This window comes from Pogona vitticeps, chromosome 4 (assembly GCF_051106095.1).
Source record: "Pogona vitticeps strain Pit_001003342236 chromosome 4, PviZW2.1, whole genome shotgun sequence".
Taxonomy (NCBI): domain Eukaryota; kingdom Metazoa; phylum Chordata; class Lepidosauria; order Squamata; family Agamidae; genus Pogona; species Pogona vitticeps.
This window is the reverse complement of record NC_135786.1, coordinates 193,330,974-193,348,025: the sequence shown is the minus strand read 5'-3', so window position 1 is coordinate 193,348,025 and position 17,052 is coordinate 193,330,974. Positions and strand designations below refer to the sequence as shown.

At 44.1% G+C, this 17,052-nt stretch overlaps 1 protein-coding gene and 1 long non-coding RNA gene across 3 annotated transcripts in view; one reads left to right on the top strand and one right to left on the bottom strand.

Moving 5' to 3' along the window:
- The window catches only part of SNTG1 (syntrophin gamma 1), a 290,507-nt gene extending 288,289 nt beyond the window's left edge, over positions 1-2,218 (bottom strand). Inside the window, exon 1 of one of the 2 annotated variants that reach the window (XM_072998919.2) lies at positions 2,045-2,218. The gene's annotated coding sequence lies outside the window, so the exon portion shown is untranslated. The remainder of the gene's footprint in view (positions 1-2,044) is intronic. The other variant, XM_078393734.1, reaches the window with a different exon arrangement.
- Positions 2,219-8,230: 6,012 nt separating this feature from the next.
- On the top strand, positions 8,231-15,335 carry LOC144589323 (uncharacterized). Its single transcript, XR_013545385.1, has 2 exons — positions 8,231-8,885; positions 13,472-15,335. It is a non-coding gene; the product is annotated as an uncharacterized LOC144589323 (long non-coding RNA).
- The last annotated feature ends 1,717 nt before the right edge of the window (positions 15,336-17,052 follow it).

The following is a 17,052-nucleotide window of genomic DNA, read 5'->3' as shown; positions in this document are numbered from 1 at the left end:
TGCCATCAGGAGAGGATCACTCTAATTCACTATAAAGAAATCCCAAGTTCTGGGCATGTTTCAGTGTTCAACTGCACAGTCCTTTGCACACACTCTGGTAGAAGAGTGCCCCTCTGCCACTGTATGGCGAATTGCTACAACATTCACATGCAGAGTTTAAGGGCAGACTATATAGCAAACCAAGTCACTGCACAAAGATCATAGTGTTTCCAACTTGAATTGACAAGAAAGGTACAGAGCTAAGTAAACAGTCACAGAATAGAGAGATTTTACTTTCCGCACCAACCTTAAGCCATTTCCATTCCTCAGGAATGTCAGAAATATGAACTACAAACGTCGCTGGTGCTCTTCTGGAAATATGTTCACCCACCTAGTGCACATCTTACTGAAGGAAACCTTCTGGACAGAATATTACCTAGTTATATCTTATTCTCCAGTACATATTACAACTAGATTTAAATTATTTCTATTATAAAAATCATACTTGTACAATGTTTTCAACATGCCACTGCATTTTATTGAATAAAATAAGAAAACACACATAGAGAGAGATCTCAGCCCCAAGGAGCTTACAATAAGCCAAGCCTCCTATGGCTTTCTTACACATTATCTGAAGTAACATGCCATATCCTTTCAAATTATTTAACTCTATCCACTGAAAATGGTGATCCCCTCCATAACCAAAATTCAAACTGGTTAGGGCATAAATACAATAACATGGAAGTTTTGTGATGTTTTCAATCAATTGAGCAACTGCCGTAGCCAGAAAAAGGTGAGAAACTTGACTTTTTTTTTTTCATTTTACTGCAACACACAGAGAGACCAAAAAACAAGGTTATATTCATGGAGTCCCAGTCCTCACAACATACTTGACACAAAAAAGTTAGTATCTGCTTATCAAAAAATAATAAGGAAAAAACCCCTCTATCGCATTACTACACTCATTGACACTGTCAGTTTTAACATGCTCAGGAGAACAGATTGGACTGGTACACAAATGCCTGTGATTGCCTATAAATCTGTGAAAAGGCACCTGAAATGTCCAGGTTGCCAGAATGCATGCAGACACAGGTTTACACACACATGCGCATGCACACACACAGACACACACACAGACACACACACACACACACACAATCTTAATGTGTCGTCTTCAGACATAAGGAGAAAGAGAGCAGGCTAGCTGGCTCATATACTGGCAGGGGGAAGTGTAATCTCAATACAGTATTTTTAGTGTGACAGATTTGTCACGCTGCTAAATTTCAAGATAAAAATCGCAAGCCCTCAGTCCTAGCCTTCTCTCCTTTACAAGGCAAGGGGTGTGTGTGTGTGTGTGTTTAAAAGAAAATATTACAGACGTAAAGTTAGAACCTGACACTTCCCACGACTCCAATAATTCCAGCCCCCACAGTAATCCTGCCAAGGCACGGCGGTGGCTCTAGATCCTAAGAGACAAAGCCACGTAGCACAAGCACGCCGCTTGCATATAAAAAAGATATTCCAAAACAGCATGGGTGGGGGGTGGGGGTAAAGGAAGCAAAAGATCCATATCCTAGGAACCACAACTCCGCGTTTTAACAGCACACGCTGAAGCAAAGCAGCAGAAGCATAGCAGAAATTCGGGAACCGCTGAATGAATTGGAGACGGACCGGGGATGGGGGGGGGGGAGAGCGATCCATTTTGTCGAAGTCTTTCTATTTTCCGTATAACTAGGGGCAAAGCCACAGCGAGGGCGAGGGCATCCCCCCACACCCCTGGCTCGGAGCGGTGACAGCCCCCTCGCGATCTTTCTCAAGCCGAGGGGAGGACGCCGAAGCCCTGAGACAGGAGCAGCCCCGCTTCCCTTCGGAACCGGGCAGAGGGTCCACCGCCAAGCGGCCGCTTCCCATGGAAATCCGTACCCAGATCGCCAAGTCGCCAAGGCACCGTGCCCTCCCGCCGCTGCCCGTTCCCACGGGAGCAAAACAAGCAAGACAGCCATCAGAGCTCGAATATGAGCAATCCGCCTAAGAGGCAAGCTTTGGTCGGTAGGAAGACACTTACTTGCCGGCGTGCTCGCTCGCTCGTTCGCTCGATGAATCGTCCGACCGCCTTGGAACTCCCCGAATCCCTTCCGGAAAGTTTATTTCCCAAATATTTCCAACCGAGTGCTTAGTTCAGGGAAGCCTCGGGAAAAGGCGCTGCCCTCTCGCCTCCGAGCGCGGCGCCCATGGCTCGGACGCGCCGCCAAGTTTCAGCCCGGAACGGTGGCCCCAGGCGCTCGCCTGGAAAGCGGCCGCGCCGATCGCGATGGAGGGGAGGGGAGGGGGAGAGGGAGAGGGAGGGAGAGGGTCTCGGCGGCCCCCGGTGGGTAGGTGCTGGCGCGGCCGGGAGGGGTGGGGTGGGGGAGGGCAGAGGGGGAGGTTACATCACGGCGTCCATCCAGCAAACGGGGGAGGAGAAGGCGGCGGCGAAGGGGAAGCAGCAGCAGCAGCAGCAGCAAGAGGAGCCGGGGAGGGATTGGGGACGAGGAGCAGCCCGTCAGCTGCGGCGGCGGCGAAGAGGATCCCGCCGATCTGGAAACTCCGGCTGCAGCGAGGCTTCTTCATCCCCGGGGCTGCCCGGGCGGGAGACGGAGCCCATGCCTGGAGGGCGCCGCGCGGCAACTACCGCTATTCGGGATCTTTCGCCTCGCCTCCTCTTGCTCGCCTTCTCCCTCCCCCTCCCTCCGTCTTTCCGTCTCTCTCTCTCTTTCTCTCTCCCCCCCCCTCCGGGTTCCCCGCAGAAGCGGAGCTCAGCGCTCAGCAGCAGCAGCAGCGCCGCATGGCTTCGATATGCCTGGGTCTCTGTAGGTGGGAGCCGGGCGCTCCGCTCAGACGAAGCCCTTCTGGGTTTCCCAACGGAGGCCCCTACGAGGAAAGGAAGGCCGGGGGAAGAGATCGAAGGAAGTTTCTCACTCGGTGCTGCCCGTTAAGAAATGGGGCGCCGCTCATCGGGGGACCGATCCTGCTCGGCGGAAGCAAGATCTTTGCCGGGCTGAGGACTACGAGCCGTTCCTTCTTCATCATCCGCTCTTCAATTATTGCCCCGGCTTTCAGAGTCTCCTCGATCCCGGCGCTACGCCTTCATCCTTTCCTCTCAGACAGATCCTGGTTAAGACAGATCCAGCCGACCCGCAGTTAGTTAGAACATCGCTCGCCCTAAAGCCAAACCAGGAGAAGAGCGAATCGTCATCAGCAGAGCCCTATTCATGTCATGAATCGGGGATCCTACGGTGAAAGGAAAGCAAGTTCAGAAGTTCTGTGGTCCCGCTGAACACGTGTTGCACAGAGTTAAAAGATGAGCCTCCCTCCTTATTCAGGGGCTTCCCTTTTTTATTATTATTTGCGGCGAGGGGGACTCCGGCTTACTTTTTCCTGTGTCTTTGCTGCCGGAGGGAAGAGGTGCGAATGGACACAGAACTGGGACTCATCGCGTGGGATTCAAAAGCACCCGTGAAGAACCGACTCTCACCCTCGTTTTCTCGGCATTAAATCGGGCCTCCGTGCAACGTATTTGGACTTCAAGCGAACCCCCCCCCCCTTTTCTAGGAACTGACTTTTCAAATGACCATGAAGAGTAGTGGTGGGGAAAGTGAATTGTAGAACAAAGATCACTGCTTGAAATAACTACTTTCAGTCTCGCAGCATAGATTTGATTGCGTAAGAAAAGTCTCTTGAGCATGCACAAAGTTCCTTGTCCAGTTCCAACTGGGAACCTCAGATTAGGCATCCTTCAGTCTCCAAAGGCTATGGTAACGTGCTCTGTATGGAGGACTTGGAACAGCGTCTAGGGTGGCTGAGAAGGCCGATTGGAGAGTGAGAATCCCATCCACAGGGAAGACAAAACCAATCTGTCCCCTGTCCAGCTCCCTGATTTTGCTGCTTTTGTGACTTCCTCTTTGCCTCGGCCTGCTGGACAAGGGTCTCTTCAAATTGGGCACCAGAATTCTTTTTAAAAGCGGCCAAGCTGACGTTCATTGCATCGAGACCCAGTAGTACCGCGCTCTCCTGGGAGTTGCCAAAGCAAGTGCAGAAAAGGCCCCTCGAAGAAGCAAAAGGCGGGAGCGGCGCCCTGATCCCTGCCACCACCACCCGGCACCCTTTGCTCTCCCGCCCGGGCCTCTCCTTGCGCTACCACCATGGGTCCCGCTTGCTCTCCCTTCCGCCCCCAAGCCCACTGCCGGCGCTTGCCTGCCCGCCGCCCTCTGGTCCGGGTTTGCCGTTTCCACCAGACACCCGGCAAAGGGGAGGAAAGGTGTGGGGGCGGTGGCCCGGGCTCCCCCCTACGACTACATGCCCTTCCTGGGCCGCCGCCACCATCTGCCTGGCCTGACAGCGGGAGCAGCTGGCCTGGCTTTGCGTGCAAATGGCTCTGCTTCGAGAAGGGCAGGCAGACGATGAAAGAAAGAAGGAAGGAGAGGAAGAGGCAGGTGAGGCCGGGACAGCAAGACGAAGGGAAGGAGAGGGAAGGACGCGAGGCCTCCGGAGCCCCCTGGGCTTGCCACGGAGAGGCCGGAGGGAACCACTCTCGTTCTTGCGCCTGGGGCCGCAGCAGAGCCCGGGCCGTCACTGCGAAGGGCACGCAAACCTGGATTGCCCAGGGGAAGAGATGTGGATGTTACTGCTTTCTCCTTACAGGCATCGGTTTCTAAACCCCGTCCCTTGTAGTTGTTGAACCTTTCACATTTTGCACGGTGGCATTTTTAATGATTTGAAGTGACATAATTGAAAACATTGTGCATGCTCACTGGAAGGACAGATCCTGAAGTTGAGGCTCCAATACTTTGGCCATCTCATGAGAAGACTCCCTGGAAAAGATTCTGATGATGGGAAAGTGTGAAGGCAAGAGGAGAAGGGGACGACAGAGGATGAGATGGATGGACAGTGTCATCCAAGCAACCAAGATGAATTTGACCCAACTCCGTGAGGCAGTGGAAGATAGGAGAGCCTGGCGTGCTCTGGTCCATGGGGTCACGAAGAGTTGGACACGACTTAACGACTAAACAACGATTGAAAACAAATGCAAAATATTAAAGCCCCCCAATCGCTTGCCTTCTGGAGCTTTTTTTAAAAATCACGAGTTCAGTAAACAGAAAATATTGTTAATCCGAAAATACATGTTCTGACAGAGAATGTAAGAGCATAAAAGCACCCATCGGTTCTTCTCCCCGGTCCCAATAGATTACATTGTTTGATATGCCCTGCACCTGAAAAAAAACTATTAAAAAGGTAAATCAGTATTATTTTGTTTTAAGAATGAGGGTCTTTTACATGACACGAGTGAGCAATACTGCGAGGGATTTCAAAACTTTTTTCAAAATTTAAGTGACAGGAAGATTTTTAAAACCCCTTACCAAGCAAATAAAAAGCCCTTCGATCTCCTCCCCGGACTAGCTCCAACCCTAGATTTACATATATACATATATTGAGCTGGGGGCGGAGCAAAAGGACAACATTTCTTCTTTTCTCATTGGCTGTTTCCAGGCAACGTCACAAGGCAAGGCCCGCCCAGCTTGCTGATTCGAGCCGCGTCTCTCTTTCTCTCCCGAAGGCTTGTCATTACGGCAAGTGAAGATGGGCGATGTCCCTTCTGTCTCCCTTGCGTCGCGCGTTTCTAATTAAAAGGCAGCCCATTAGGAGCCGCCCCCTAAGCGGCGGGCGCGGAGCCAATACAGTAGTCAGAACTCTCTCCAGCCTCGTCTCCTTAGTTCCCGCTTCCTTCCCAAACATACTTGCGTTTGTTTTGGGGGTAATTTAAAAAAAAGAGTGTGTTTGGCTGTGGAGACAGAGGTTGGGAGATCGAATCCCCACTGTGCATCCCAGAAGAGCTAGCTTGTCTAGTGGTGGGCAAGATGCACAATCCCAGGATGCCCTCAAAAATTAAATAAAATAAGGAATGGTAAACCTTCGCGAATACAATGGTAAACCACTTGAATTTAAAACTGCGGAGCTGGAAGGGACCCTACGGATCACGGAGCCCAAGCCCTCTCAAGGAGGCACAGTGGGGGATCGCACTCCCAGCCTCAGAGACCTGAACCACTGCGGTATCTTCTGAGTACTTTCGCCCTAGAAAACCCCGGAAAGGCTTGCCATAAGCCAGAACCGACTTGATGGCACAGGATGGTGATGATAAAGGGACTGGTTATCCTGAGAGAGGTCGTACGCGCTTTGCGGGGACTGCGTGGCTAAGAGAGAACCGCCACGTGGGGGGAGGGGGAGGGGAGGGCTTCCTAAAGTGCGCGCAAAGGTGGTCAGCGGATGATGCCGCCCTGCTTGTGCGGAGCGGGGAGCTATTAATTACCCCGGCGAGGAAAATTAGCAGGCTAACAGCTTGCAGCCGCTAAGTAGGTGAAGAAGAGGCAGATTGGGATGCCTCGGGCATTGTTTTTGCGGTGCGTTTTCTCCTATTAGTGCCAGGATTTCCCACACACACACACTTCAGTTTTTCTTTTCAGTTTCCCTCCAGTTTTTCTTTCCTTGTTTTCAGGAGGACGAGACGGCTGCTCATCCGCCGAGTGACGGATTCGAGAGCAGGCAGAAGGGAGCAACAACGGGGATCCGGGTTGGTTTGGGACTTGCGGGAACCCTCTCGCCTCAAGAAGACTTGAAGGGAACAAACCGCCTTCGCTTGTCTCCCTTATAAAGGATTTGAAGCTTCTGTCGAAGGCGCGGGGGGGGGGTGGACAATCGGCAACTTGTCCTCATAGCCTTGAGCTGCAGTTCACACAATCCCTCATCGCCAGGGCACGTGTAATGGTGGGAAGAGGATGGCGGGGGTGGCCACCCAACAACATCGTGGAGGGCCACACATTAACATTTCTTTTGAACGAAAGGAACCTCTGCCTAGGATTTCTGCCACCCGGATCCATCTGCTTTAATCCTCGTGGCCAGCCATTTTGATAAAGCTAAGGAGGCGCTTTATTTATTTATGTAAAATGTTATTATACCACCCAGATGGCAATGCTGTTGGTACTGTTTACAGATATAAATGGTGGATCAAAAATATTAACATTTGCAGTTACCTAGCAACTAAAAGAAGCAGCGAAGATTACTGAGAAACTAGAACACTTCTTCATTAGTCAAATGCCTTTGAGAAAGTTACCGGAAATAGGACATAATATTGCAGGATGGTGTGTTCCTCTGCCTGTTTCCAGAAGGCCACATTCTATTCCATACCTCCTACCCCGACCCCACCAGTCAGTGTCCTTTGGTCACCAAGCATGCTTTATTGGGCTATTTGGTAGAAGTCTCTCAGATATTTTTTTCCTGCACCTGTAATTCTCCTGCATCTGGTGACAAGTGCAATTGTATTTCGGCTAACTTTGTATGTAGATTTGTTATGGTTCACATGCTCTTACATTGTTGCCAGTTGGGTCCTTCACCTCCCCAAAGACTAGTCCGTATCTCCCTCAGTAGTAAGAATACCTGGCCCTCATCAACATGTCTCCTTTACTTACTGTCACTTCATCCCACAAGGTTTGAAAAGCATCAGAGTGTATTCAAGAAAGTTATCTTGACCCAACAGAATGTGCCATCCCACCAAAAATATATCTCCCCCTGGAAGTCTACTGTATATACCTTACATCTGACTCTGGCCTCAGAATAAGATGTATGATTAAAATTGGAGTTTCTGCTATGATTTTACCAGGAGAAGTGTCTATTTTAATGTCTGATCCTGTGCATATTTATACAGAGAAGTAAATTTTTCTGAGTTCAATAATACTTCCAAGTAAGCATGCCCCAAATTGCTTCATCAGTGTCCACATATATATTATGTGCCTTTGATTCTGTCTTGCGCTGACTACCCCACCCCTGTGGCTTTTTCAGCATAAAGTTCTCAGAATTGGTTTATCGTTCCTCCTTTGAATGGTGCTTGTCAGGCACACCCAGTGTCCCTAGTTTGTTCTCTTTTGACACGACTTCCTTATTTCTCCTTTTCACCAACTGCCACCAGTGGATCTTTATCCACTCTTTACCAATAATATTGCATAGACACTGTTGTCAAATATACCTGATTATTTATTTATTTATTTATTTATTTATTTATTTATTTATTTATTTATTTATTTATATATATATATATATATATATATATATATATATATATATATATATATATATATATATATATATATATATATATATATATATATATATATATATATATATATATATATATATATATATATATATATATATATATATTTGATTTCTACCCTGCCCCCCTAGGCAGCGGCTACTCGGGGAGGCTTACAAATATAAAATATTACTAAATACAATAAAACATCACAAACATTTGGTTGTTGAAGGTTCATAGGTTGTAGGTTCATAGGTTCATAGATGTTTTATTATGTTGCACTCATTAAACTTGGACATTAAACACGTTTCTTTATTTGTATTACTTCACATTTGTATTACTTCACATAAATCACTGGAATAAGATTTGATGATTGTCTGTTTTATTATACTTCTATCCTTTAACTATTCTTTAACACATTCTTTTCTTTTCTCTTTCTAACACATTCTTTAACACATTAACCAACTACACCAACTTTCCAATCTCTCTCATAAACTTTCAAAACCTCCTCTCTCCTTCTCTCTCCGTCTCCAGCTGTTCCCCTGACTCCGCCCTCCTGTCCTCTCATAGGCTCCAGCTCTAGAGCTCCACATGACGGACAGGTGGGACATGAGTCCATCAGAGTGCTCGAAGATGATGAAGTTTAGCTAAGACTGCACAGGTGCCAGGGCACATGAACCCATCCACTGCACACTGTGTAATCTTGTTTGAACCCTCTTTTGGGAGGCAAAGTGGGATTTGAATACCTGGCCTCTGGAAGTGCAGCAAGGTGCTCCCACTCCGTGAGGTACGTTCAGTCTTCTGACAACTGTTTTGCAGTAGGTGAAAAGAAAATAGGAAAAAAATAAAGATGAATGAAATACCTGATCAACACTAGTTTTATAATATTTTGTAGCCTTTCACGCTGCTACAAATGTCTCAGAGTCTAAATTCAAATCATGTGATGCCGATATTGCTACAGAATTACTGAAGAAGTAATATCATTTGGATTCATGGTGCAAACAACAAATACAGCTTATTCTGGCAATGAATCTGGGTTATCTTTGGACTCATGTGGTTCCTCTCCGCAGTCACTTTTGGAGGACATCAAAAGCTTTCACTTCAAGTTTTAGCTATCTCTGAACATGGGCAAACTGAGGTTATTCTTAACAGATTTCCAGAAACTAGCTCATGTCAAACCATGATGAATGAATAATATTAGCTTGTTTTCAGAAATACTTGTTAAGATCAGCCAGTCAGCCCTGGTTTCAGATATGATACTAAACTGGGCTTAAGTGAAAGTAAAAGATTCTTATCTGTATAGGTACAGTAGCAGGACATGCAAACCCAATATCCACAGATGCTTTGAATGATCTCACAGGGCTCCGCTCCTGGGAGGCATAATAAGGATTCAAGCTTGCACTCCTAGGCCCTACAGTTAGGTGCTCCAGCCCACTGAGCTGTACTAGCAATATGAATTATTTTCATTAATAAAAATATGAAGCGGCACCATTTTTAGCAATTCTTAACAAGCTGTTTTCATATTTACTTCTAACCTATTCACTGAAGGTTCACGAAGTGATTGGCTTACATCATATTTTAATTGTATTTTAATTGTTTTAAATTGTTTTATATTTTTAATTGCATTTTATTTTTTTATCTTTTAATTGTATTTTTATTTTATTTTAATTGTTGTAAGCCACCCAGATACCTTTGGGTAGAGTGGGTAGGATATAAGTTAAATAAACAAATAAATAAATAAATAAATACATAAATAAATTTAAGGTGTAGCAAAATAACAAATGGTTATTGCAGAGGGGCAAAGGTGTTTACAGACCCCTTCTCAGATTTTCAGTCAAGTGAATGCATGGAAAAAGTGTCTTCCTTTCAGCCTTCTTTTCCACCAAGCAGCAGTGACAGACAATGGCCCTTCAAATACTGACAGGCAGTTGGGTTGAGCTGCCATTTTGATTTCTCATAATGTCTCTGACAAAATATCGCTCTGGAGCACTTTGAAATCTTTAAATGACAAGTAAGCCCAGATCAGAGCATTGTTAGATTTATTTCAAAGGTATGTCCGAAGCCACACATACTACCAAAAATACTGTTGCACCTTTGAGACTAACAAATTTATTTCCGTGTACGAGTTCATGAATCACAAGCTATTTCTTCACACAGAAGCTGAAATCCTGTTCGTGTAAGCCAAATTGTAACTTTTTTCCTTCCATAGCAAGCCACCCTGCCACCATTCTCTGGGGCAGTGATGGCAAACCTACAGCATGCATGCCATAGCTGGCACACAGAGACCTTTCCCTGGGCATGCAAGCAGAGCGCTACCCCCACCCCACCCCCTACAGCCAAACCTCAAACTGCACAATTGTAAGCCACCTATCCCTGCTACTTTCCTTGGTTGTGGCACTTGTAAATCACTTCTTTTACAGATTGGAGATAATGCTGCTTTATTGTTTTCTGAGCAGCCCAGGGCAGTCAATCCGGCTTGTGACTTACTACTTCCACCAGATGTGACTCCAAGCAGGAGGGAAAGCTCCAATTAAGGTGGGATGGAAGGTGCCAAAGAGGTGGATACATCAAGCTGGTTTTAATGTAAGAGGGTGTGTGTATGTGAGAGAGACTGACTTTCATAAAACCATGAAAAAAGGATGTGACTGCAAGGAGAGAAGGCTCCAATTAAGGCCAGAAGGAAGGTGTGAGAGAGGGACCGGGTGGTTTCATCAAGCTTGTTTAAATGTACAGTGGTGCCTCACTAGACAGTTACCCCGCATGACCTTTTTTTCGCTAGACATTGACTTTTTGCGATCGCTACAGCGATTCACAAAACTGATTCCTATGGGGGCATTTCGCTGGACAATGTTTGGTTCCTGCTTTGCTAGACAACTATTTTGACAGCTTCCTCTGCGCTCGCAAAACAGGTGTTTTCGGGAGCTAAGCTTTGCAAGACAGTGATTTAAACAGCTGATCGGCAGTTCGCAAAGCGGCTTTCCTATGGCCGATCTTCGCTAGACAATGATGATTCTTCCCCATTGGAATGCATTAAACAGGTTTCAATGCATTCCAATGGGGAAATGCTTTTCGCTAGACAATGATTTAGCTAAACAGTGATTTCAGTGGAACGGATTATCATCGTCTAGCGAGGCACCACTGTAATAAGAGGAAACAGACATACTGAACTGAAGTAACTGATTGTTGAAAATTTAGTGTGTGTGTGTGTGTGTGTGTGTGTGTGTGTGTGAAAGAGAGAGAGAGACAGAGAGTCCTAGAGTGGTCTGGTAGTCCAGATAGGCGGGGTATAAATCAAATAAATAAATAAATAAAATAAAGAGACACACACAGAGAGTGACTTGACTCTTTCATAAAACCATGAAAAAATCCAATGCCCTGGATCCGTTCCAGTTGGGCTTCAGGCTGCGCCATGGCACAGAAACAGCACTGGGTGCACTGTTGGATGATCTGTTGAGGGAGGCGACTGGGGCAAAATGTCCTTGTTGGTGTTCCCCGATATCTCAGCTGCCTTCAATACCATTGACCACTGTATCCTCCTGGGGAGGCTCTCCAAGCTGGGAATCGGTGGCCTAGTGCTTGCCTGGCTCTGATCCTTCTCTCGGCGTTAGGCCCCTCAACCATCCCTTCTGGCTATGGCAAGTGATTCGGGTAGATCTAGGTGGGAGAAGGCAATCTGCCAGGTATCAACGTCCTAAATTGTTTAGGGCTTTATACGTCATCATCAACACTTTGAAGTCAATGCGGAAGCCCATGGGCAGCCAATGCAAGGCAGCCAGAGTGGGAGAGATATGCTGGTATTTTCTCACCCCACTAAGGAGTCTGGCCGCTGCATTCTGCACCATTTGAAGCTTCCACATCAATCTCAAAGGTAGCCCCAAGTAGAGCGCATTACAGTGGTCTAATCTTGAGATTACAAGCGCATGGACGAGAGTGGTGAGGGCCCCACCATCAAGATAGGGTCACAGCTGGGCAATCCGCCACAGATGGAAATAGGCAGATTTTCAACAGTTTCAAGCACTTCTCGATGAGGTTTAGGCACAGTATAATACTTTACTTATGTACAATAATAAGTACAATAATGTTTGAACAGAGGATTAGTCCTGGAGAGATTTGTAGCCTGCTTGGATGAAATTAGGCTGTTTGTGACTGAAAAGGAGCAAGAATATCCACAGCTCACTGATATGGCCTGGCTTAACAGCCTCGTGTTTTTTACAGATTTTACATCACACTTCAATGTACTGAACAAAAAACTGCAAGGTTTAGGGAAAACAACAGAAAGGATGTTTTGTGACATCAGAACATTTGAGAGAAAAATGCAGGTTTTTGACAGAGACCTTGAAAGTGGGCAGTTGAAATATTTTCCAAATCTAAAAATGCATTTGGAAATTTCTACAACATTTACGGACAATCCTACGAGCCATCAGGAAATTTGCAAGGAATTTTGCAACGAATAGCATTGTAGCAGCTGCAAAGGAGAATTTTTGGAACAGATTTTTAGATTTTGGAAATGGAGCTATTGGAATTGAATAGCATACTGAAAATTCTATCTGGAAAAATAAATTCTATGACCTGCGTGCAACACTGGAGAAGACAGAGTGTAAAGGGATGACAAAGGACAGAACAGTTGGTAGTTCTGAAAATGAAGTGTGGAATTCTTTGCCAAATAATTTTAAGTCAATGAAAGCACCTGGGATTGCTCTTCTTACTTGTTTGGGTCATCTAATGCTTGTGAGCAGCTCTTTTCAGCTTTGAATTATAGCAAATCTGATACCAGAAACAGAGTGACAGATGACATGAGTGCTGCATATGTTGCTCTCAAACTAACAGCGTAAGAGCCAAGGTTTGACAAATTATGAGCATGCATACAACATCAAAACTCACATTAATTGTGGAAAAGCGTGCCAAGTTGAGTATCCCTTATCAAAAAAATACATGCATATAAGTATTTTAAAAGTTTGTATAAATTACTTGGGTTCAGGCTATGTGTACAATGTACAGTGGACCCTCTACTTAAGAAATTAATCTGTATTGGAATGGTGGCTGCAAGTCGAAAAGTCTGTAAGTCGAATCTCCATTGACCTACAATGCACTGAAAACCAATTGATCCCATAACTATTTTTATTCCATTTTGGTTTTTTTCTGGTCTGTAAGTCGATTCTCTGGCTGCAAGTCAAATCTAAATTTTGCAGCCAGAGAAGTCTGTAACTCGAAAAGTCTGTAAGTCGAGCCGTCTGTAAGTCGAGGGTCCACTGTATTACTTTAATATTTTTTCCATTTACTAGAGTTAATGGTTATTTTTCAATTAAAAAGTGTTCAGACAATTGTATGTTGTTTTTTCTAATCTAAAACCTCAGTATTCTGATTTAATTGCAGTGTTGGCACTTCGAAAGAAATAATTTGGTTTTTTGTTGCCATTTGGACACTCGGGCTCAAAAAGGTTCCCCATAACTGCTCTGGGGTGTGCGCAGATGCTGACATGTCTCAGAGAATCATAACAAGGATGTTTTGCTTACCAAGGAAGACTGGACAGCAAGTATGGCTTGCAGTAAACAACAGGATTTCAACCAATACCCCAAAGAAGTGAATTGTAATCTTCAAAAATTAACACTGAAATAAATGTATTGGTTGTAAGAGTGCCACAATGCTATTTGTTTTGTGTTGTGTTATTTATTGTTTGTTTTTGTTTCTGAAACAGACTAACATGGCTATCTCTCTACAAAATTAATAGATTTGTCACATAAATGAAAGTCACAGAAACAATCACTTTTGGGGATATGGCTTATTTGCAAGAGAAATTCAGTTACCAAATTATATGAACTCTAATGTAGAATTAATTTGCTCAAAGGCAGCAGACAATCCTATGCACATTAGACATATAATGCAGAATACCAAATGAATAAAATATGAATCCATGCCCCAGAGAAGCGGACTTTTGGAGTGTGCCCAATTCCCATTAACTGAGAATTATTATACAGAACTCAGCTGCAGTCATGTATAACAAAGGGACTATTGGAACTGGACTGTGGCTGTTTAGGAGACATGAAGGTAGGGTCCTGTCCACATACCCCAAAATAAATTAAATGAGTGTATTGACATTTTTCTCCTTCTCAAATGTTATCTGGTAGAGGCAGATTTACAGCCCTGCCTCAATAATTATATATTACTATGTTAGTATTAAAATATTAGGTAAGAATTTTATTCTGAAAAACATCCATTTCAATGTACAGTATTTTCTGTACACCATTAAAATACCTTTTTATGCAAATATGGGGGATCACAGGTTACTTGGCTGTTATGAAAGGGGGCTGTGACTCAAAAAAGGTTGGTAAACACTGTTATAGAATATGTCAGTTTGTAGGAAGAAGCCCTCCAGAAAATACACAAGGGCTCAAATGTTCCTTTCAGGAGATCCTGATGAACCATCCTGAAGATAATATTGAGATGCAGGAAAATTCCTGCAGCTAGTGACATAAAGGAAGCTTTGGGAAAGTCAGCGCTTTAGGCTTATGTTGAAATTGGAGACTCAGACAGAAATTGGATGCTCAAGGATTACTGAAGCTCTCTGACAAACCCCTGGGTTTTGTAGCAAAATTTAAAACTTTGCATTCTAAAGCTTTTCTAAATGTTGGCATTTTTATAGATTTGGCATTCTATCTAGACTTAATTTTTGTTGCACAATAGAATACTTTTAAAAACATGGTAATAGTCTGTTATGTGGCATCCTCACATTGGAATGAAGCCCAACTTTATAGGTTTTAGCTAAGATAAAGCAGTTAGGAAGAGAAAAAAGGAAGGTAAGAGAAACTGATATCAAAAAAAGGTCATAAGATCATGTAGTATTGCCAGGATCAAAAGCTCTGTTACATCTCATATTTTGAGTCATGTAGTTAAAACATTTGTCCAAATTCATCTGAGGATATGTGAATTATCTGTGATCATGTTATGTGATAATTATTTGTAAATATTTGCATTTCATGTTGGAAGGCAAGCTTTCTTCCAAGTTATGACTTGTGCTTCACAGTGCTAATTTTCTTTACTTCTAAATGTACAGATATACATTAATTTATTTTATGTATTTATTTATTTGATTTATATCCTGCCCATCTGGTATATTCTACCACTCTGGGTGGCTACCAACAAACATATATACATTAAAATAACACAAGACCATTGACCTAATCAATAACAGAAACGGTGCACAAATATAATAAATAATGAATAGCAAAAGAAAAAAAAAGTCAAGTGCTGACAGGAGGGAAGGCCTGGATAAACATCCATGTTTTTAGTTGGGTTTTAAATGTGCCCAGTGAAGGGGCCTCACAAATCTCCGGAGGAAGGTTATTCCAGAGGCAAGGACTGTATAGGTCCAGATTATTAAATTCTATACAGAGAATTACTGTCATTCTCTGTGGTGAATGCAATTACTATGGTGTAGGAAGCAACCTGAAAGAATTAAATCTGAAATTCTAAGCACAATTATTTAGAATTTCAGCACTGAAAGCACTGTCAAATGCATTGGAATTTCTTTCTGATTAAACTTGAATAGAATCAGGCTGCACAGAGAAGTTCATTCAGACATAGTGCAAAAATGGAGTAATCTCAAGAATTTCAAGACAGTGTTAAGTGGATAAATACATAAACACTTTTGGATGATAGGCATTATGTCTGCTTGAAAGAGTTAGTTTTTTAGATTCAAAACAGGGATTATTCCATTTTCTCTCTTTCATATTTGTGATTGATGTTAACAGTGATCTGTACGTGAAAACCTTCAGATAAATCTCCCTTCATGGTGTGTTCAATGAAAGGTGTTTAATCATTTCAGTTGTCAAGTCTGGTTGCCTTATATTTTGTTTCCTCATACATAGAACAGTTGTTTATCTGATGCTGTTCGGACACCAAAGGATGCGTCTTCATAAGCTAAAGCAAATATTGTAATTGTGCAGTTTTCCAAAACTGAAATTATGCAGTCAAAACAGCACTTCTGCACTTCGCTTTTTTGTAGACAAAAACCCTGGGGTACTTCATAGTTGTCATTTTCAAAGTGGTAGCCATGTTAGTCTGTGCAAGAAACACAAAACAAAACAAAAGGCAAAAGAAAAAAAAGACTAACTGCTATGATTTAATGTGAACTTTTGTGGACACGTCCACTTCCTCAGACATAAAAGTCAGAATGCAGAGACAAATCATTCATGCAGGGTTTTCAGATAAAGGGACAGTGGCGTTTGGCTGCGCTTCACACCTGATAATAATTTAGGACTCATGTTTGGTATTCATTTCTTTTCATCTGAAGCTTTGTTTTGTAAATAGTAACAATGATTAGTAGGAAACAGCAGAAACAATATGTGGTAATAAGTTAAGAATCTGATTTGCCCTGTGAAGCTTGTTCTGTGGTTAGGGCTAGGGTTAGGGTTAGAGATGGGGGTATTTGTATACGAATACCCCCACACGGGTGTACATAACAAGGGTCCAGCCCCCTGGGGCCAGACTGTTCAATCACCTTCCGCTATTGTGGCAGGCTCCGTGCTGCCTTCTTATTGCTTCGGAGCTTGCGGTCTGCGAGCCACTCTTTGACCTTGCAGCGAGGCTCGTTCTCCCGCCTCCTGCCAGGAGTGGCTTGCAGACCATGAGCTCTGGAGCAATGAGAAGGGAGCACAGAGCCCGTGGCAACAGTGGACAATGAGTGGACGGTCCTGCTCCAGGTGGCTGGACCCTTGTTATGTCCACCTGTGCGGGGGTATTAGTATTTGTGTACAAATACCCCCATCTCCAGTTAGGATACAACATTTGCATAGGGTAATGCATTATTTGAATCTGCTTTACTTCTACATCTATATAGCTGTGTTCACTTCATTCTCTTTAGGTACCCTGTGTGATGCCTCTTTATTTTTTTTGTGTTTGTCACTTTGTGAGGGCTTGGCACTGGAAATGTATAATATGAATAATACAAATAAATA